Genomic DNA, 24,000 nt, shown 5'->3' on the forward strand with positions numbered 1-24,000 from the left:
AGGTTCCACTACATATTCTTTAGCCATACATTCTTTCGTATGTTAGAGGGTAAGTTACTTAGCAAGTCTGTGGATAGCGATTTAGCTGATTAAATTGAGGATAATCTGTATTTTTTTTAAATAACTAGTTTTACGACTACCAAACTCTTTTCAAGGATCATTTTTTAGTCATATCTTAATTTGCTTGTTTTTTCCCTTATGGTCCTTAGCCACTGGTAAATGTCATTATTCACTTCTTCACAACTCTTTCCGGTTTGCAAGAACTATTCAACCACAGATTACTCAATGTACAAATGCGTCTATCCGTTTGAGTTTCTTTAACTTTTAACTCGATCTGAACTTTCTGTATCGTGGTGTGGTAAGAGATGGTGCTCCCTAATATCATGTGTAACCAAAAGCACACAAACAATTTTGAACAGACCACTTATAGGTTCAGACGATCTACCAAAGTTCATCTGGTTCAGCCGCTTTGCATAGTTCGATAGATACGAAATTTGGTAGGAATGAACTACATATGGATTGTTCGTCCTCTGCATAAGTACTACAATTCTAACCCTCATCTTATAGCTGGGTAGATTCATGCGGACTTGAATATTATAAAAAAAGAATACGATAACAATTATGGAAATAAGGTAGGGACAACGCCCATACCCCTGATGATGAGGGAGCTATATGCCGACTGTGTCTGGAGTTCCATAGCACCAACCCGGCCAAGGATTACCAGTCCAAATGGTAGGGAAAATGAATAATTGACAACGCAAAAAGAAACTAGCCCATATCCTAATGTTCAGGTAGATTATATGCCAACTGTATCTGGGGTTCCATGACGCTCACCCAGCCATGCATTACCAGTTCAAATGGTAATGCAAATCGTGTTTCTGATGTCGTTAGTACATACACATATGGATAATCTGGGCATTAGTACTAACAACACACATGTGAATGTTTACTTAGGTAAACGAGAGCGCAGTAGCCCCTCCGTATTGAAAACCTGTTTATTCAAACATGAACACACAAATTACATAAACAGATGCAATCAAGCCTTCCAAAATTTCCATTCTATTGCCATTTACAAGAAAATAAAAACGCGAAAACCTACATACATTAAAATACCACAACATGCTCCACATACAGAAAACAGATGTTTCTGTGTGGGTCAGAAAGTACTCCACAAAAAAATAAGAAGCACGTAAGAGGTGAAGCATAATTTACATTTACGGAGAATTATTGTTCTTCAGATGACACATGCGATCTTTAATGGCTCTGTTCTGCATGTTTAGAATCGACGATCATTTTCTTCCGAAACAAAAACATTATGCCTTTAGTATATTTATTCCAACTCTCTCTCTCTCTCAATTTGCACTAGGGCCTTTCAATTTCTACCCACTGTTGGTTGAGTCAGTGTCGCTTGTCCTTTCACTCTTGATGGCAAGAGTGGTTTACTCTCTACAGCGACAGAAAATTCCAAAATAGAGTAAAAGTTGCTACAATACGAGTTCGTCTGGTTGCAGTGGGTGGGGTCCCGCAGGGCTCGACTATTGAACCCTTTGCAGTTTTTGTGCTTGCTCTCTCTCTCTCTCTCTCTCTTTCTCTCTCTCTCCATCGAGCTTCAATATTAATTTCACATTCACTTTGTAGCCTTAGGGCTAATTTAGGCTCACTTGCTATATCTTTGAAATATATATATTATAATATATATATATATATATATATATATATATATATATATATACATACACATGCATACATATTTACATATATACATACATACATATACATATATATATATACATGTATAATCATTATCATGCAGTATTATTAACTTTGGAAGGACGATGCTCTCTGTAGTGCATTCTCCCTTACTCTCTCTCAGGAGGAGTATGGGGAAACTTGAAAACAACTTTCAACCCAAATTTTAAAAACCCATGCAAGTTTAGTAAATTGATATCTATGTTAATGAAGACCATTGCCAACTCCCATATAAATCAGACCCAGATATCGCATCCTCAAATTTAAATTGAGTATAAATTCTTTGATATTAAAATTAAAAATGGTTAAAATCAATATCGTTGGTGGAACGGTAAGACATAGCAGAAAAAAAACATCAAACCATGCCCTTCACATACTGTTTAATTTTAATATCGTACAGAGTAGTGTTCTTATAAAACCAATTTTTTTTTCTAGCTGATTTACTCTCATAGTAATAATGACCTTGGTTCTACGTCTCTCAGAACTGGATATGGTTACGATACGTTTTATGATGTCTACTAAAAAACTGGCTGTGACTAAGATACATTTATCTATTATTTACTTTTTCAGGGTTCATTATACAACTTTCACCTGACTGCTTTAATATTCATCCCCTCCATTTCTGTAGTTCATAATAACGACCCAGATCTAACAACCTTCTTTTTCTCTCATTTATGGCGAGAGAGCTTTAATGTACCCCCAGGAAAAAAAAAAAAAAACACGCCCGAAGCCAGTCTCTTCTTTAGGAAGTGAATGCCTCGGAATGCAGATGGTATCTGCCAAGCGCTTGCTTTGTGTGCTTGCTGGAGCCATCCGTTGGCTCTACGATGTCAGGAGTGATATAGCATACTAACTTTCACATTATCAGGCGCTTGCAGTTTTCCTTTGGGCGTGGTTCGCTTAGAAGGTGCAAGTCCATGAGATAAGGTAATGAAAACGCTTATGCAAAGGGCTCTAGTTGGTTTAAAGTGCTCTCTCGTTATTATCTTCTACTCTCTTCAAATACAAACATAAATAACACAGACACACACATATATACATACATACACAATATATAATATATATATATATATATATATATATATATATATATATATATATATATATATGTGTATATATATATGTATATATATATATATATATATATATATATATATAGACCAATATATATATATATATATATCTGTATTTGTATATATATATCAAGGTGTGTTGTGACACTAAATCTGTCTCAGCATGTGTAAAGGCAACATGCTATTATGACACTGCTTTCTACATATGTGTCTAGATACACAGGGGCATATCGGGCATATCGCACATATGAAAGAAGTACAAAAATGAAACTATGTGATTATTTAAACATTACTGACTTCATTTAGGAAATACAAAATCAACGAGTGACCTGAATGTGTAGAATAGCTACAATCAGGTCTTTACGGTTCCTGTGGGTATCAGAAGATCCAGACCTGCCTGGATGTGCAGAGGAGCGAGTGGAGATGTGTGGAAGTGAAAGAACTAGAGTTGGAATTGGAGGTGGTGATGATGATGATGATGATGACAATTATTTTCTAAAGTCAGCCCGAACCCCTTCCCTAAATACAGAGTCAAACTTCAAAGTGCATCACGAATTTTTAACTCGAAATCTTGACAAACATATTTGATACGACCTGCCAGTGGCTTCCCTTACTTCTCCCGAGCCAAAATGATATGCTGGACAGCTGGATCCTCACACTGAATTACGCTCGTCTAAATGCGTTTGGAAATCGGATGGTTTTTTCTTCCTACCGTCGATCCTTCCTTGATTCCTATAAACTCTTGTCTCTTCCTACCTTTTGAGAGGATAAACTGTCGCTTTCTTCGAGATTACACTAACCTATGTATTATTCCGCTTCTTAATCCTCCAGTTCCATCGGCCTTCGTTTAGAAGGAAAGAGATTTGCTTTTGGCAATACGAACCTAAATCACTTGGTATGAAATGACACGATTTTTGTGCCGTGGTTCACACCGCAGATCCTTTATAATCCACAGTGCTTCTTTTAGTATCCCCTCTCAAAATAACAGTAACTCTGGTGCTTATCATGCCAGTTAAACCCCAATTATCAATCTGTTTCCTTTCACAAACTCTTAAATGCTTAATTTTCACCATTCGCAATTTTACCCAAAGGTAAGCATGGTCCAGTGAAGTTCGATAAATCCCCTTATTCATGGAAGTATCCTTTATTTTCAATTATATTCACCAAAAGTTTTATGTAATAATATCATTTTACTTTGCCCTCTCAGAACATGTCTTTTACATATTCCATTAAGTTTTTTTATGGGACATCCAACGCCAACAGAACATTGCCATCTCTTGTTTTGGAACTCTCACGGTACCCATTCAGGATATGTTTCGGCTAACGTTATTTGTTTCAGTGTTTCTTGACAAGTATTTTCAACAACATCTAATTACAGCTTACAATATCACCCGGCCCTGAGTACGTATGAAAGATTAAGACAATCGGTGCTGTAAATACAGTAAATATATGCTATTCTTATAAGTGTTGGTCAAGAAAAGCACTGTGAATAGACAAAAACCTCTCAAAAGGTTTTAAGTGCATTTTGAAGTCAGCATTTAAACAGAACTTCGTCCCAAAATGGATTGAAGAAAATATATATATATATATATATAAAATAATATATATATATATATATATATCTATATACCATACAATTTTTTGGAAGATAAATCAGTGAAAAACGACAGCCTCCCTTCAGGGCCAGCTCCCAGATCCCAAACAACTGGCCCCTATTAAATTAGGTAGGGATGCTCAGCCTGCCGAGCTGTGGTAATATATAATGTCCCTAGGGTTGGTGCAATTTTCCTGTTATGACGTATATATATATATACATATAAAATATATATATGTTATATATATATATATATATATATACATATATATATATATATATATATATATATATAGCTATAGTTGAAAATGACAGGAAGAGGTTCAGTAGTCAAGTGCTTTCACGTTCTGTTTATCCACGCATCGTCGGGGCACAAAATGCATGAATAAACAACGTGAAAGCGCTTGATACGAAACTTCTGCCTGTCAATTTCTATTGTGAATATACATACATTATATATAAAGTCATGTCCATCTATTGTGATTATATATATTACATACATACATATATTATATATATATATATATATATATATATATATATATATATATATATATATATATATATATATATTCTATATATATATATATATATATATATATATATATATATATATATATATCACAATTTGGCATAAAATGTAATGAACTTATATGTGTTTATCTAACTGTGCACCTTCCACGTAGTCTTGCCTTCAACTGAATATTAACCAAAAATCATGATAAGAGACAACGTCCTCAAGTATTCAAATTTCCATCCACGTTCTTCTTCGCTTGCAAAGAAGAAACCGCTCTTCATCAACAGCGCCATCAATATGCAAAGCTAGGATAAAGATATCTCTGCGAGATAAGGTTTTTACTCTCAATTAAGCTGTCTGAGCAACATAGGGGTGCAAGTGTAAAGCATACAGGTGTATGCCTATGTAAATTCAAGTTTGTGTGCTTGTGTCTGTTTACGCCACAGTCTTCCTGTTTGTCAAACAACCTTTCTACCTGCGCTGCTGCTTCTCTTATCCCCCTTTCCCCGGCCCCCAACCCCCTCTCTCTCTCGTATTGACCTAGTAACTTCCACGGAAGCAATAAATTACCCAACTCTGATGGATTCTGAACCTTGCACATCTTGTTCCTGCACATGTCCTAGTCTCAAAACAACCCAAAAGAAGGGGAGGAGGAGGAGGAGGAGGAGTGAGGGGAGGAGGAGGAGGAAGGGGAGGAGGAAGGGGAGGAGGAGGAGGAGGGAGGAGGGAGGAGGAGGAGGAGGAGGAGGAGGAGGAACCAAACTGGACAAAATATATTCATGTCATTCATCTTTTAAATAATTCAGCAGTTGTTGATGCATATCTAAATCTCCCACATAGCATCCATAATCAAAATCTCATTAAATGTTCTCTCAAGCATATTCAATTGTCGTGATTACAGTTGGTGACCCTCAAATTTCATTTGTTCATACTGACATTTGATCTTCTTCCTTCGCTATTCTTAGACCAGGAAAACTTCAAATTGGTGCACAACCAATTTAGGACTGTCTCAAGGCGGAAATTTGCTGATGAACGTCACAAGTATGTGCTAAGAACAATATTTTTACAGAGTAACTGCTGTTTAAAAAAATTATCTTTCTTACGCATGCTCATTCTTTTGTAGCTACTCAGATAATCTTATTAATTTACTTATTTTCGACGAACTGTCCATGATCTCAAACTTTGTTTACGGCTTTTTGCCCGCCAATACCCTCAACAATCGGGGCGTATCGACCAAGCCGCCATTCTCTTTAATGCTTTCAAAAAGAACCTGATTCCTGCAAGATACCACTGGCGAGGAGAAAGGGCCACCCGACAGCAGAGTCATCGTATCATTTTAACGAAGAGAAATGTAGTTGAAGTTGCCAATCTGGAGGAGGGACTGTATCCGCTTGGCCCGTAACATTGAAGGGAAGGGGGTGAAAAGAATACTGAGATGAAAGAGGTTGGGAAAATACCTTTTGCAACGCTGAGAACAGAAGTGGACGAGAAACACTGAAGATCAATCATATTTAAACGAAACCACGCCCCCAATCGTCAGTGCAACACGTGCTGATGATAATCTGTTTCCACATTCGGTAATGGGGTCGGCTGCGTACTTAAGATTCCCGCTTGTTAGGTAATTACAGTATCCCGCGCGCGTAAATATTTTCTCCGGGGTGAAAGGATTCCGGACCCATAAATCTTGGCCCAGAGCTTGTAAATGCACCCACAAACGCAAAATTATTTTATGGGGTCTAAATCGCCACGCCTTTGGCCTTGGTCAGTGCTTGTCAGATTGCCTGCTATTTTGCCATTTTTTTCTTTTTTGTCGTGTTTTATTGGTTTATGGTAACAGAAACCTAACTGATTTTTAATGGTTCACTAGCCTCTGTGTTTGTTCGCATAGATAGGAAGGACTTACTGGGAACAACACATACAAATACTGTGCGAGTCAAAGTGGATCGGCTTCAATCTCGTTTACATTAAATTGTAGGTTCCCAAAGCAGCGTTTCCCAGTAGCAACTTGTCATTCTGGTCATTCTTCAGACTCCTAAAGAAGACTAAGTGATTTCTGATGTGGTAATCATCGTCCATTTTCCCTGGTTGGCGAAATGTGCAATCCATTTACTGACAGATGCGAATGTATCAATATCACGGTTCTCAAACTTCTTTAAAATTCGATATCAACTGGGGCTCACAAACGGAGTCCAAGTGTATATTAATCATTACCTTTCTCTTGACCGAAAGTTTTTGTTCAGTGTCTCGGAGACTGTCGCCTGAGCTTGTGCGATGTCGTTCTAGGAATTTGTTTATTCAAGATTATGACCTTCGTTTTTATATTTACGTTTCTGTTACCATCACAAATAAATTTTATTATTTGTAGATTTTAGTGAACCTCTAATTAGATCTACCAGTTACACTATACCGAAAGCGAATGCTCAGAATGTAAAGTAACGATAAACAAAATTCTACTGTGTGAATGTCCAAAGTATAATCAGCAGCGAACATCAAGTTTTGGAAATATGTCGATAAGTGACATTTTGTCAGAAATTTCGTTTGAAATTAATCCAATTATAAAGCTTTTGATACACTGTTATTGAATTGACAAAATATAAATAAAAAAAATATACATAAAAACAAATCCTTCGGGCTAGTCTTGTGAGACCTGATAATCAGCTTCTGGTAAAGCTATAATAATAATAATAATAATAATAATAATAATAGAAACCTTTGTTACGTACGTATTTGAAGATAAGAAAATATACCTATTTGCATAAATACACATTCAGCATTAAATCCTGAAACAAGTTTTATTAACTATAGGGGTGTCGTTTTTATCATACATACATACATACATACATACATACATACATACACACACACACACACACACACATATATATATATATATATATATATATAAATATAATATATATATATATATATATTATATATATATATATACATACATATATATATACATACATATATATACATATATACACTTATATGATCAGTCTTATTAAGTTGTTATACATATCTAGAATATTTCTTTCTTCACTCGTGGCTAAGTATTATTGTATTTGGGCGACAGCCAAATTCTTTAAAGCCATCCATGGGAGGCAAAGAGAGGTGGGGGGGAGGGGGAGGGGCTGGATTCTGAACGGTAAAGGGTCATCCTGATCACAGACATTGCTTCAAGCACTGGACCAACTCAAGAAATCAGGATCACTTTGACTACTAGAGCCCCGGATCAATACCCCAATTTTTAAGGCGACCCCTACATAAACTTCCCTCCGCTAAAACCACACCCTAAAATGATCGCGAGCAATTCATGCTTGTTGTTTCTCCTCCCTTAATAATAGAACTGTCTCCTATCTCAGGAGGAAAAAGAGGGACAAAAGAACCCAACACACGCCTCGTGGTTTAAAAAAAGAAACCGGTCATTCGAGTTCCTCCGGTCTCATCCTCGGGAGTCAAAAGATCATCAGTGTCAACACTAAATGCATGAAACCTTTACTTTGCTCCAAATTTAAGGCAATGTTGTGTTCCTGCGGTTTCTCCCTCGGGCCCCGCAATCGACTTCAGAAGCAGTGAGGAACGTCCTCTGTCCTGCAGGCGTGTCTAATCACCGCTGCAAGAAGCGGCTACCGGTCCCAAATGCTTGCTTTCAAGGCTGCACTTAAATGAAATTAGCGGCAAATCGGGGCTTCTTCTTTCTCGAAATCCGTCGCGCGTACATGAAGATGGTTTCTATCATGGAAATCTCGTCAAGGAACCCCTCATCTTCTTCTGTTAGAGCGAATATTCAGTGGCTAGAAGATGGTCCTTCTCTAAATGCGCACGAGATAATCTATGCGTTCTGAACCTAGTATTACGGAAGCCGAGGAAAGGCGCGCAAATAAATAAGGCTATTGGCTACCGTAACTGTGAGATCGTTAGATCAACGGCAATTGCGCAGCGGTTAAGATATCAGTGTATGCAACTGTGAAGTCGTTAAAACAACGGAAGGCTTGCAATCTCGTAATCAGCTGACACCATGCTGTGACCAAGAGACAGTTAAATCGGTCGATCGTTTGGCGTAACCGGGAGACTTTAAAAATTTATTGTTTTATCTATATATATATATATATATATATATATATATATATATATATATATATATATATATAATTAGTTTTCTTACGTTATACGAAACATTCATGAAATCTGTGTTACTTGGATTTGTATACGAGATTATATTAGTAACTCCAAATTCACATGACGTTCGTAAACAAATACCCACCCCGAACAGGTATTATGCAAAGCTACTGGATCCTCACTGCGAATTTATTTAGGTGTTTTTGTCGTTTAGGGTGTGCATACTTTTACGTTAGGGTTTAATTCTTGAACCTTTTTATTCCCTCATATTTTTCCACTTTTAACGTTACAGCTTTTGTCTTTTACTTTTATTGCCGGGAACGCTTCTTGTCAAAGCATTTTGTTCCGGTAATAATAATAATAATAATAATAATAATAATAATAATAATAATAATAATAATAATAATAATAATAATAATAATAATAATAATAATAATAATAATTCTTAGTACAGTAACAGAATATGCAATTTCTAATGCCTCAGAGAGAGAGAGAGAGAGAGAGAGAGAGAGAACAATCAATCCCAAACCTAACAGAACGAGAATCTTGTCAGTAATTATGTAAGGATGCCACTATTCTTTTGTACCCTTGATCTGAAGGAGAAAACAACTCGCCCTCTTAAATGATCTTGTTACGCACGTCAGGCAACCTTTTGCCACTTGAAACCCTTGAAAATCAGCAACCTTCTTGTTTGCATGCTGCAGTGACTTCCTTTCCTCCACTGCCATACTCTGGAATTCTACAGTATTTCAACTTCCGTTTCTCGTGACTAAAATCCTTCCTTCCAGCCTTCGATGAGACACTGAAAACTGTCAGACAGACGAATGATTTCTCTTTGTAAACCATTTATGTACGACGGGGTACTTTTATAAATAGTTCAACTGAAATCCGTACAACTAAGGAAAGGGATTCGCAATGACAAGGTAAGCATAACAGACACACTAAAATACAGGCGAACAGATGGATATACGACAGGGAAAACTACACCCCGCCCCCAAGGTGGGTAAACTAAAATGGCAGGTCTATCGCTTCCTAGGCGAATGGTCCTCAATCCTTTCCCCATTTCCTTTTACCTTCGCCTTCTTTGTCGTCTTACAACCAGGCCTCATACGGGCATTAGACTTTCCGTCCCGTGCACTTCTGCATCGAAAAAATAATTGCCTGGTAGGTAGCTTTTGTAATCTAGATAGCCTAACTGTCAAAAATTACATAAAAACACGATGTCTTAAACCGGTTATGATATTACCTGTCGAAATGTAAAGCTGGACTGCAATTAAGCATAAAAAAACACCTTGCATGTAGAGCAGCTAGATCAAACAAAAACACAATCAAGAGAAAACAAAAATATTTAGCAGAATATTTTACAACTTCGGGACGAAATACCGTAAATCTTCCGGCCAGGGGCCCGTTACTTTTATTATTAGAATACCATTCAACCTTAATATTATGTTATCAACTTTACAACTTATTTCGTTTGAGCTCTCGTCTTAGTCAATAGTTTTATTCCTCAATTAAAATCGAACTATCAATTAATACTGATGTAATAACTACGACGGTAAGTGTATATATATAAGACATATTTCAATAGAGTGAAGATTTAAATCGGTTTATATTAAATCTTCGCCTTGCACGCTTACTCAGACAAGAAATTTTAAATTCTAAATTGCGCAAATAGTTACGCGCTATTGGGGTAATTAATCCTTTGTATAGTGATAAGTTTTATAAATGTGGGTTCTTTTAAATAAGTTCGCTTAACAATATGACGTTTTTAATTTTACTTGAGGCGACCTCTTTGCGTCTTTAATATTCTGTTACTGATATTTGCTGTTCTGAGCTATTTGTATATTATATATATATAGCTATTTACAATATATATATATATATATATATATATATATATACTGTATATATATATATATCACTACACAGCTTCACTGTATATATTCATACTACTCGTGTAAGGCTTCAATAAGACGGTACGGTTTACATTATAGATTCTTTCCTAAATTCTCCTTTATTTCCGGATCATCTCCCTTCAGTTCATCTTTTTCTTTATGTTCTTCTTATAACTTTTATATATTATTTCACACGGGGACCCTGTATTCAAAATTATTCCCTGCTACCTACACTACCTTCCACCGTTATTTCCTAACAGCTGATGATGTTTGGAGGACCACACCTGAGTATAGCCGTAATCTCCACAGTGCTCCGGTACTTGATAAAGAAAACGGTATGTCTTTGAAAGCTTGTAATACTATGGAAATTAGACTGTAATCTAGACCATCCAGTCATGTTGAAGCCTAACCTGAGTGGTATGAGTGAATGAATATATATAGGGTGCGGCGTAAGTAACGCCCTTTGTTTAAGTGGAACAAAATTAAAGCCTTTTTGATTAGCCTTTATTTTTTCGAACATGAATGTATTGCCACAGGTTAACAGATTAGTATAATATATTAGCAAAATTAATATAATGCTTATTCGGTTTAATAATGTTCAATACAAATGATATTTCGGCTTTGCACCCTTGGGATGTTAAATTCAGCTGATAACAATCTTGCGGTTTCAGCACCATTTTTATTGTTTTGATAGTACAATTGAATTGCTTTTACTCTCTGTTCCTTTGTTAATCTCATGGTTGTATAAAATCTCTGAAAAAAGGAAGATTTAGGAAATTAATTAAAGAAAATATACATTATACGATATAAAATTAAAAAGGGCGTTACTTACGCCGCATTATTAAACCGAATAAGCATTATATTAATTTTGTTAATATATTATATTAATCTATTAACCTGTGGCACTACATTCATGTTCGAAAAAATAAAGGTTAATCAAAAAGGCTTTAATTTTGTTCCACTTAAACAAAGGGCGTTACTTATGTCGCATATATATATATATATATATATATATATATATATATATATATATATATTATATATATATATATATATATATATATATATATATATATATATATGTGTATGTATATATATGTATAAAAGTATATTATATATATATATATATACATATATATATTAATTTCTGACTCACATCAGGATCGAACCTAAGTCATTCAATTGAAAGGCAAGGCTGCTGCCAACTAAGCCATACAAGTCATAAAAGAAGTTGGAACATAAGTACAACTGTACCTAATGCTTTACCTGGGCAGGATAACTGCCTCGCATACCAGCGTGTTTTCTGTTCCACACGTGATTGTGTGCTAATTATTCACTCAGAAGGGATAACTCGAATGAAATTTAGCTGATGCTGCTGCTGCAAACAACTTCAATTAATCTTAGTGAGCAAAATCATCACATGTAGTTGATATCTCAAAAAAAAATTAATCTGAGGGCGCAAAATTATTACACTGATCCATTTAATTAGTTATATTGATATGAGTGGGCAAAATCATCACATTTAATTGATACCACAAATAACACGTAATCTGAATGAGCAAACTCATCACATTTAGAAGATACATTCAACAAGTTCTATTAATATGAATAAGGAGAATCATCACAACAATTTCCAGTTGAAAATCAGATTTCCACCTAAACCAAACGCTGTCCGGCAGTTAGAAGTTCCATTGACGAATGGCGAGTGTGACCATGTGGCTCCTTGAGATTCTAAAAACTTCAATTAATCTGGGTTAGCAAAATCATCCCATTCAGCTCATAACCTCATACTAGCCCAATTGTCCCGAATGAGCAAAATCATCACATTGAGTTGATACCTCAAAAGGCTTCAATTATTCTGAGTTAGAAAATTCATCGCATTCAGTTGACACCTCTCTATCAAATTCTGTTAAACTGAGTTACCAAAACCATCGCATTCAGCTCATACTTCAAACAGCCTGGATTATTCCGAATAAGCAAAATCCGCACATTCAGATGAAACGTCAAACAACCCCTAATCATCACATACAGTTGATATTTAACACCTTCTGTAAATCTGAATAAACAAAATCATCACATTCAGTTGATACCTCCAACTACTTACTGCTTTTAAATCGTGTGAGCAAAATCACTGTATTGCACTCAGATGAGATCTCGAACTACTTCTGTTACTCAATCGATCTCTGTTCAGAGCCACTTGCACAGTAATTCGCCTAATTCCCACGTACTTCGTGATTTTAGCAACACATATTAAAATTAACTATTTATCTGGGCATTGCGTTCTTATGCATTTACAACACTTCTTATCGAGGATCCCGTAAGCAAACACCTCTTTGCCACCAACCTGTTTGAAGGGTCTTACTTGGTATTCCGCCCATCACATCAATCAGCGAATAACAAATCGCCTCCAATGCACAGAGCTATATACCTGTCTCAGGGTACTCATCTGGAAGTCGAACCTAACCGTTCCATAAATCTTTCTCCTTTTGTATAAGCCAGTGGCTGGGTTAGTTCATCAAGCCCTTCTTGGCCTGACGCTATGCTAATGAGGAGTTATTACTAGTATCTTGGTATCTCAACCCTGTAGGTGAAGCCGCCACTATTTTAATTAGCTCTCATTAAGTTTGGAGAATCCAAGTCTCATCGGTAATATTAGTCTCGGCCTGTTTATTCGCATAAATCTTGCCATAGCATTCACAGCCCTTATAATTAGAAGCTAGGGCTACCAGGACGTAAAATATCTCTCCACCACCTCTACTTTCCTCTTTAAAAAAATGACAAATGGGTAATTAACATCGATGGAAAGGTCTTGCTAAATTGCTAGTTACCTGTGGTTTCCTAATTATCTTTTCATGCCTTTCGCGTATACCCTATTATCCGTGAGAATGCAACCGATTGGTTTTGCATGTTAATGTAGTATACACGTCTGGCGAGAGAAATCAGTCCGAGGACGTGCCTTGTAAGTTATAAATGCCTTCAAAAATGCCATTGGAATAGGCAGCCACCCCACACAGCAACAACTGCAACAACAAAGGAAATAAAAAAAAAAACTTCTTGTATTTGTTCAATTGTTATCCTCAAAAATTACATGTCATTTCAGGCAGAGGAGAAGTGATGTAAAACTGCGGAAAGGTTTTTGTCTTGTCTCAAAGGTAAGGTGAGCTACCATACCATCAGTTTGCGGAATCACTTCATACTGAATCGGGAACACAATATTGCGTCATTCGTTTTACATCAATATACTTCAAATTCTTCGGTTTCTTTTAAAGTTTGTGGCGTCCACAAGCTAGAATTTAAATCCGAATATTTTTCTAGTAACTGAAAGCAAATCAAGTTTTCTTTACAGCTTACAATGCTGTATGAAATTCTCAGCCACGGACCCTGAAACTTTCAGCGACGGCCCGGTGGCGGCCTGTGTTGTTGGCACCTATATCGATGCCAGACGCACAATCATGACTAACTTTAACCATCAAATAAAATAAAAACTACTGAGGCTAGAGGGCTTCAATTTGGCGCGTTTGATGATTGGAGAGTGAATGATCAACATGCCAATTTGCAGCCCTCTAGCCTCAGTAGGTTTTAAGATATGAGGGCGGACAGAAAAAGTGCGGACGGACAGACAAATAGCCATCTGAATAGTTTTCTTTTACAGAAAACTAAAAAGGACTGGAAATAGTATATGCATTTTTTTATGCATGTATATAACTGCCTATCCTTTCTGGATAGAGATGATGATAACTAAACCGTAAATGAGCAAAATAGTGACAACTGTGAGGAAAAGCTGCGCCAGGAACCTTACGGCAAAAAGATGGTGTTCCTCAAAGGAAAGGCTAAAGATTCAGATCACGTATTAAACACCTGTGTGTATGGTTTGCGAGACAAGGGCAAAAGCTAATAACTCGTAAGGTAATTGCAGACGAAATCTTAAGATGCGAAAGGTGAAGAACCTTTATTATCATTGCTTAAGCTGTACAAACTCCAGGGACGAGGTCCTTTCTTAACCTTTGGTGCGTCAGCATAAGTAACAGAGCCAGAGAGATTATTCCATAGTTTCAGAGTAAAGGGAGTCAACGTCTCTGGTACCGATAAAAGACAACATGGTCTCTTCAAAGAATGTGGATCCTGTCACTCTGTACAGCGAGTAGCACTTAGTGCCTCCTGAGATGTAGCACATAAAGACGGAGGAAATATCCCGTTGAAATAGAATTTATGGAAGGTGGCCAAGCAATATAAATTCCAACAATGATCTGAATCATAATTAACATTAAAAAAAAAAACTCGCCACTTTCAGAATTTTGCCAAAATATATTGATACCAGAACGCTACTCATATCAAAACAGGATAACAATGCTATGGTAACAATCAGTAATCTGAAGCGACGTTGCTCTCTTACCTTGAAGTCAAAGGCAACACTAAACATCGCGAAATATTCAGAAATATTCTGAATCCGGTAAATTAAAGAGTGTAAGGTCACCTTACAAAAAAAAAAAAAAAATCCTAGCTTTGAAGTCGTTCAGCCTCTCCCCAATTGCTAAAATGCTTAGAATATCAATTAAAGCTACTGTAGCTTCAATATCAATCCACATTTTCGGAGGGGAAACAATTAACCACAACATGAACATCTGCATACCAAACTAATTTTGACGGCCTATAATCACGACAATAGTAAAATCTAAAACCAACACAGGTCACTATCTAGTGGAACACTAAACATGATAAGTCTAGGCTTACTGAAAAACAGTGTACATTATTATTAACAGCTGACTGATTAAAACCTAATTAAATGAAGCCCAAGTTATGTAGGTTTTTCTAGCAAGTAAGAACCTCAAAGGATTCGTATTCATTGTCAAGGGCGTCTTGGATATAACTGGCATCATAACAACCCAACTCTTCCCATTAGGCATACTGACTGGCAGACAGCAGTGACCTATGTGAAATACTTGCATAAGATTCTAAAATTCTAAAATTAAACTTTTTAGCAAGCTTTGAGGGCACTGGAAGAATGGAGGCTCTCCCATAAATGCTGCAATCTCCTCTTTTACAAACATTTCAAATAAACATTCAAGTGTGTAATTTTAGCTCAAATTATAATACCAGAATTCGCAGATTTTAATCGGAGAATTCTTAACATTCTATTAATGAGATAAAGACAGACTCCATCTTCCTCTTCAAACACACACACTTCCCCACCTCCAAATCCGAATGATAAACAAATTATGTGAGAAGAGCCTCAAGATGATATACAGGAAATCATAAAAAATTTAGTTTTAAAGCTCACTGCTGAAGAAACGTTCTTTCCTTCACTAATAATTGATGAAAAGTAAATTAATTGGTTTTCAGAGGTCCCCTTCGTCCATCAGACGTGAGTCAGCTTCCTGAGTCCATTCTATTATGTTCGGGTGGGTCAACGAAGTTCTTACTTTTCCCGGTTTATATCAATCTGGAGTCCTGAAATATGTTGTCGACTGAGTTCTTGATGGGGAGAGTAAATATTAATTTCAGACATTTTTTTTTTTTACAGTAAAAATCACGTGTCCTTATTTTCCAGATGGTCCAAACTGCAACTGCACTGATCTCTTAGATATACATAAACACCGACACACATATTTATACATATGTGTGAGCGCAAATTAGTAAAGCTCAACTCTGGCGTAACAAGGAGGATCCAAACACTTATATTAATTGTACTAATACTGCCCTGCCATCCGCCGAACAATGTCTGACAGTTGAAACAGCACTTCGTTTACGGGCAGAAAATGGAAAATCGTAAACCGGTATTATCTCCACTAGATACCAAAATTATCTACAAGTGGTATCCCTAACAATTTCCTGACAACTTCTGAAAAGATGATTCTACTCAGTGCGCAGAAACCATTTCCCAATGATGCACTTCCAAGACAACAACGGCAAAAAAAAATCACCAACAGCGTCACTAAACATCTAAATAAACCTTATATGTAAATGGGTTCACAGGAGTGGAGTTACGCTCCCTTTTGATAAATGCCGACGCGCAGATGTTATCAACTCGGTGGTAACTTTCGGATACCAATTCATATTGTTGAATTTAATGTGCTGCAAGTTCGTACTACTGCTATTTTAATGACCCGTACTATAGAAAATTTACGAATATATTTATATCAAAGCCAGCTTTGAGTTTGCTCATTAAATATTTATCTTTGAGGCAATGTATCCCAATGTATTTGACATCTGCTGTACTGGATTACTTTCCCCGTCCGGCCTCGAAAATATGAACCGTTGTTTATGGAGGCTGGAAGAAAAGGAGCTGACTTTGTAAAAATCTCCCATGCAAATGAAGAGCCACGTGCGAGGCTATTGCAGCATGGTCAACCAGCAGGCAACCGTTACTAATAGGCAAAAGAATGTTATCGTTATAGCTAAATCAAATGAGCCCAAACTTAGGGTTGAGCAGAAGTGACGTTAATGGTTTCGGCCGGAGGTAGATTATCTCTCTCGCTCTCCTTCGCCGAATGGTTTCGAGTTAATGTGATCATTGTAGGAGTTTATGTTGACTTTGCCGATGAAAAGGATACTTGAAATGCAAAAGCGGATACCTTCGGGTTTCAGGTGGCGCGCGCCGGAGAGAGAGAGAGAGAGAGAGAGAGAGAGAGAGAGAGAGAGAGAGAGAGAGAGAGAGAGAGAGAGAGAGATTCAAGTCTTTTGAAACAAACCAAAAGTAGAGACAAAAGCCAGAAAGAACCGAGAGCGAAACACAAAGAGAACGCTTATTTTCAGTTGCAAGGGTAACAGGATACAGGGCTTCTTGACGAGATTTGAATCAAAGTCCTAAATTTTGTTAAACTAAATGATGGTTATATCATCGACCACAAACCGAAGATTTCTTTCTAAATGAAGAACTGCCACTCTTTGAAAAGAGGTAGCTGAGCAGGTAGAAGAAGCACCTTTATCTTATTTAATAAAATAATTTCCAGCAAACATTAATCAGAGTCGTTCAGAAATGCCCGTTACTTTTTGATAAAAAGGGTTAGTATTCTGAAGCCAGAAGAAAAACCAAACTGATCTTTGAGGAACAGGAAATCGAGTAGTTCATCTGCTTCGAATCCAGATTTCTGGGAGTTAATTGTCTGGATCTAATTACGCTCGATAATCCATCATTTCTTTTATAACAAGATTTGGTAAATGCCCCACACTTTTGCTGGTTATGAACCCAAAGGTGATAGGTTGCAAACAACAGCCTAAAGAAGTTGCCTAAAGGTAATTAATTAAGTAACGTAAAAGCCGCCAGTTTTAGTTATGCAATGCTAAGAGGAATGTCACTGAAAACAAGACAATGCACTGGCTAATGGAGTAAACAGAGTCTTATGGTATAATCAGTCTCTTGTTTCAAATTAACTGATCTGTTACCAAACCGAAATCAGTCATCTGAAGTTAGTGAGTCAATTATCCCATAATACTCAGTCTTTCAAATTACGTTCAGTCAATTTCACCAAGCTTGCTAATCTATTACAGATGAAATCAGCGAAATAATTACCCTAAACCTTGCGCTCGGTCCCAATGCCTCTGATCATTTTCATAAATCGTATAGACAAACCGACATTAGTTTAAAATCTACCTCTCAACTGTCCGTAAATATTTTGCAAAGAATTAAGAAAAATAATTTACACAAAAATAGTCAATGTCAAGATTATTTCTCTGGCATGACAAACTGAAGAAATGGGCAAGTATACACATTTATTAAAAATACCCATTAGTCGGTTATTGGGAGGTTTGTCGTATACATGCACAGTTTACAAATTGAAATTTACAAGCAAATCACGTAAGCAAACAAGCACTGTCTTATCCATGTAACTGCCCAGGCCAAGAGTCATTACCATGCCACAAAAAATAATTAAGGGTAAAAAAATACAGAATCAGGATAATTTCCCTTGCGTGACAGATATAATGATCATATAACACGTGCGCTAACGAGAGAAAATATACATCTACATAGATACTTATACAAGCGAAAGGAACGTTGCCCTTATTTCAAGGAAAAAAACCTGACTATTAAGTATAGAATCCAACTACAGATTTCATCTTCCTTGTAGAGGCAGTAAAACCAGCATGTGGTGATTGTGTGAGTCCACCACTTTATTAACGCTTGCTACTTTCATTTATTTTTTATTTATTTATGCATTTTTGGGGAGTGAAGGTACTACGAATGCAGCCCGAGTTAGGAGGCCCTGCGTGACCACAACATGCGCAGGTGTCTGGTTTTATTAGTATGTATGATAATGTAATGCAAATAGATGTAATAACGCTGGCCTTCGTATGGGTTAGTCTGCATTTGTTTATGATTATATGGGGCGGGGTTAAGTTATTCTAATTGGAAAGCCAGGCGAAATGAATTTATCACACGCCATAAACGTTAATCGTAAATAATAATACTTGTTAAATTCACCAAATAAAGAAGAAAACATATGGCTGGAAAAAGTGAGATTCTTTTACATTCTTTAGTCCCTGCGATATATGTATACATTTATATATATATATATATATACATATATATATATATATATATATATATATATATATATATATATATATATATATATATATATATATATATATATATAATCGCAGGAATTAAAGAATGTAAGAAGTCACAAGATTGTAAATCACATTAGTAGGATCTTTATTACTATACGGGCGTGAACCACACCATGGCAAGAAAATCATATGGCAGGGCATGAAAGAGAAATGATATCACAGAGGAAACTGCCGGAGTTTCACATGGATATGAGGTGATGGTGAAGGATGGATGGTAATGGCTTGGAAGAGTAGTTCGCCCCTCCAACAGCTGCCAAACCCACCCACCCACCTCTACCTCGGGGTCAAACTATTCCCCGGGGAAGAATATTACGTCGTAGAGGTAACCCAGACTTCCTTGGATGAGAACTATCAGCCGAAGGCTAAAGCCGAGTAGAGATCTATAGAAGTGAAAGCACAAGCGAGACAAGAGTGGGGGAATTTTACAGACGCCCTTTGAGTCGAACAGGGTTCGAAGCGACAACAATGATGATAATATTCAATTTTAGACAAGCGTCCCTAAGTAATGAAACTTTATTTTGTTGATTCCCAATCCTCGTACATTGTGTTTTCCTCTGTATACCTTACATACGAATTTGGGAATAAATTTATTGTAATATTTATTATTATCTCCTCACCTTATTATGAATGATTTACATATATCGCCTCACCTTATTCTGAATAATTTACATAAGTTAGAAATGTTACTTGATTAGGTTACAGTCCACATTGCAGACATTACTTGTAATTTCACTTGAAGTAGGCGATGCACAAGCCTCTAGCACGCATTATTAAGAAATTTCCTGCTGCCAGCTGATTACTGTATTTATACAGTAGTTGCGTAGTTCTAGGCTGCCTAAACATATAAAAAACCTTCGGAAATTTACGAGAATCCATAGAACTATTTGAACAGAGGAACATTTTATATAATAATGTAAATAATGAGTAAAAAGCCACAATAATGTAAATGAGAACCTGTATTTTTCCAAAATACAAAAAGGGTTAAGAAAAAAGGGGGAGGTGGGAGCTTTCGACCGTGTGCACAACGGTCCTCGTCAGCCAACTGAAGAGGACGTTCTGCAAACGATCGAAAGACTCACCCCTCCTTTTTTAAAACCTTCTTGTATTTTGGAAAAATAGCCTCTCTTTTACATTATTGTGGCTCTTTACTCACTATTTCCTGTCACAATATAGTGATGGACCAATTGGTTCTTAGCCACGTAAAATAAGTCTAATCCTTCGGGCCAGCCCTAGGAGAGCTGTTAACCAGCTCAGTGGTCTGGTTAAACTAAGGTATACTTACTTTTTACCATTGATAACAATGTAAATAACAGAGAAAAATACCAAAATGTTGAAATGTATCTCAATACATGATTGATCTTGAGATTTTCCCTTTCTATTTACGCATAATTCTAGGGAGTCTCGAAAAATCTACTGATTATAAGTTAGATAATATATCATCATTAAAGGGCAAGTGTTTATCTCTGTAAGAAAACTGTCTTCCTAGACGATCAAGTATGAAAAACTCGCCGTCACTCCGAACGTGTTCGTTAGCCACCTTACAGCCAACAACCAGCAAAAGCAGTAAATAAAGCAATACGAATATCATGAAATAAAACATCGCAAAACAACGTTTCTGAAAAATACCACATCGATAGCGGAACAGTCAAACGATTTCGAATTATACTGCTATGAAGTATATACCTCCTCTTACCGCATGCGTTACTCAAGATTTTATGACGAAAATTGCACATAATGACAATCGGGTTTCATTAAAATGAACGTACTTTAAATGCCCCTCCCATAACGAAGTCACTGTAATCAGAAAATAAAAAAGGAGAAACGGTGATAAATCTTTTAACACAACTTACCGTGAAAGACGTGTGTGCGCTTGAACAATGACAGTCCAAAAGACAGTCGGAGGCCAGCTCACATCTGAAAGAAAATTATTTTTTTATTAGTTCTGAAATATTCTCTTACATCAAGTTCACTTTGTCATTCTACCTGGTATGTACAACTTTAAAAGCTACACACTGAAAATAAATGGTGAAAATTCAAATAAAGATCGAATTAACTCAAGGTCGAAGGACTCTTTGTTTAAAGGAAACCTGCAGTGGCTCCAGTTATCACTAACTCAGCCACTGGTTCCTTTGCCATTTAATGACTCAACTCAAATTCATCTTGTTACAAATGTAGTTTTTCAAAATGATTCTGAGAGAGAATCGAACTAAATTTGATTTAAAAAAAAAATACTACAGAAATTATATTAAAGTTACCAGCTTTTCCTGTTGCATAAGGCTGAAGAATTGAATATCATATATCGCAGTTTTTATTCTGTCTGTATGGTAAAAAGTAAAGTAGTGATGAAAAAGTCTCACTTTTTTTCTTCTGTCAGCAAAGGACTGATTATATATATATATTATATATATATATATATATATATATATATATATATATATTTATATATATATATATATATATATATATATATATATATATATATACATATACATAAATATATGTGTGCATATGTATATGAATGTGCATAAACAGAATGCACTATTGAGCTTCACACGAGCAGCGCGGCTCTTAGCTTGAAAATCTCTACTCTACTTCCAAGATTCGAACTGAGGTTAATAAACTAATAAATTAATAATTTCTCGATCGCGTAATACTTTGAAAAACGGGTAATGAATTCAAGTTTCTACTTATTTCTATGATTTTGATTTATGGATTTCCTCACTCAAATTTTTTCCTAATTTTTCTTAATGTCCGTCAGGTAGACAATGGTGTTATGCTGGGTATTGCAATGAATAGGAAGTATGCCCACATGCATGCCATTCAACCCCTAATTTTCAGTTTTATTTCATTAGCCCAATAAATATATCTTAAAGAAAAGCTGGAGTGAAATAACAAAACATTCCCATGGTACCGGACTGAAGATTACTTATAATTCATGTTATCTGAAAATAGCAATTAAATAAAAAAAAATCCATCTTATGAAAATGGTATTTCTAAATGAAGATGGGAAGCGGTTGGTGTTTGGTCTGGTCTTCCCCTATAAGAAATGGAAGACTAGTTGGATATATATATGCCATAACTTAAGAATTACCCAGTTCTGCATTTGTTTTATCAATTTTCATAGTCCGGTCATCTTTCAGGTCACTGTAAAATACTAGAATTTTCTATAAACCTCATTGTAATGTTTCTCTTGCGTGCAGAGAAAGGGTGCCCTCAATGTTACCTCTTTCGCCGCTACACTGAAATTGTCTGCGAATTTATGATGTTTTTAAAGTAATGCCATATTTGAGGGCTAACTCGAGTCACGTCAAGGCACTGAAGAATTTTATTACCGTCTTCATAGATTATAGCATTAAATTGTCCCTGGTTAAGGTATGCGCGGGCACTCACCACCCACACGCACCCACACACATACGCATACATACGCACACATACAATAGTTTTATATATATATATATATATATATATATATATATATATACATACACACACACATATATATATATCTTCTTCTTCTTCTTTTAACGTGCTTTTTCCCATTTTGTACAGGGGTAAAACTACGATGCCTTCTTTTGAAGGACTTTTGATCTGGCTTTTGGGGTAGACCGTAGTCTCGATCGGTTGCCCTGCTGACATCACTTAGACACATAGCTTAGACACCATTGTAGCGTGTATATATATATATATATATATATATATATATATATATTTCCCCAGACACGAGAGACTCTAGAGGATAACATGACAATAATCAACTCGCATATAGTCTATATTTTCTCAGTAAAAAAAAAATATTAAATACTTATGCACACATACCACATCATTCAGTCGGACCTACATTTACACTAAAACAATCATATTCCAAAACGAGTATTGCTCTGAGCAATAAAACTTTTAATCGCGCTTAACATTCCTTCCAAATTAGATACTGTCAGATTGCTCCACACCTGAATTCTATTAATTCTATGATAAACTTTCTCGAGGTCCCTGAACGCTGCAGGCAGCGTTAATTAATTTTCTTTAAAATCTCCGATTAAGCTCTTTCGTTAATAATGCTTCATATAGAGACATCCCATCTTGAATTAAACTCAAACTGCTCCGCGCCTAACAATCCTTGTGTAGTCTGTCTTACTTTCCCAGTCAAGAACCTACAACACATCTTTCCAGTTAGACTGGGTAATGTTTAGCCAGTGCACATATCACCTTTTACTCTATGCTTAGTATCTATAGTATCTATCACACACAAACACACACACAATACATATATATATATATATATATATACATAGGTATATATATATATATATATATATATAGTGTATATGAACGATTATGTATATATGAAAATATAAATTTCGGAAATATGTGAGCGATTTATATGCACTGAAAATATAAAGTTTCGGAAATATGTCTTATAATCATAAATATACGTAGTAATACAAAGCAAACCTTGTTGAGAAATCAGTTTCAAATTTCTCTTGC

The 24,000-nt window shown here is 36.0% G+C and overlaps 1 long non-coding RNA gene across 1 annotated transcript in view; it reads right to left on the reverse strand.

The window, feature by feature from the left end:
• LOC136834333 (uncharacterized) overlaps positions 1–24,000 on the reverse strand; it is a 921,310-nt gene that overhangs the window by 462,182 nt on the left and 435,128 nt on the right. Inside the window, exon 3 of the long non-coding RNA XR_010851747.1 lies at positions 21,369–21,432. This is a non-coding gene — a long non-coding RNA (uncharacterized lncRNA). The remainder of the gene's footprint in view (positions 1–21,368; positions 21,433–24,000) is intronic.

This window comes from Macrobrachium rosenbergii, chromosome 53 (genome assembly GCF_040412425.1).
Source record: "Macrobrachium rosenbergii isolate ZJJX-2024 chromosome 53, ASM4041242v1, whole genome shotgun sequence".
Taxonomy (NCBI): domain Eukaryota; kingdom Metazoa; phylum Arthropoda; class Malacostraca; order Decapoda; family Palaemonidae; genus Macrobrachium; species Macrobrachium rosenbergii.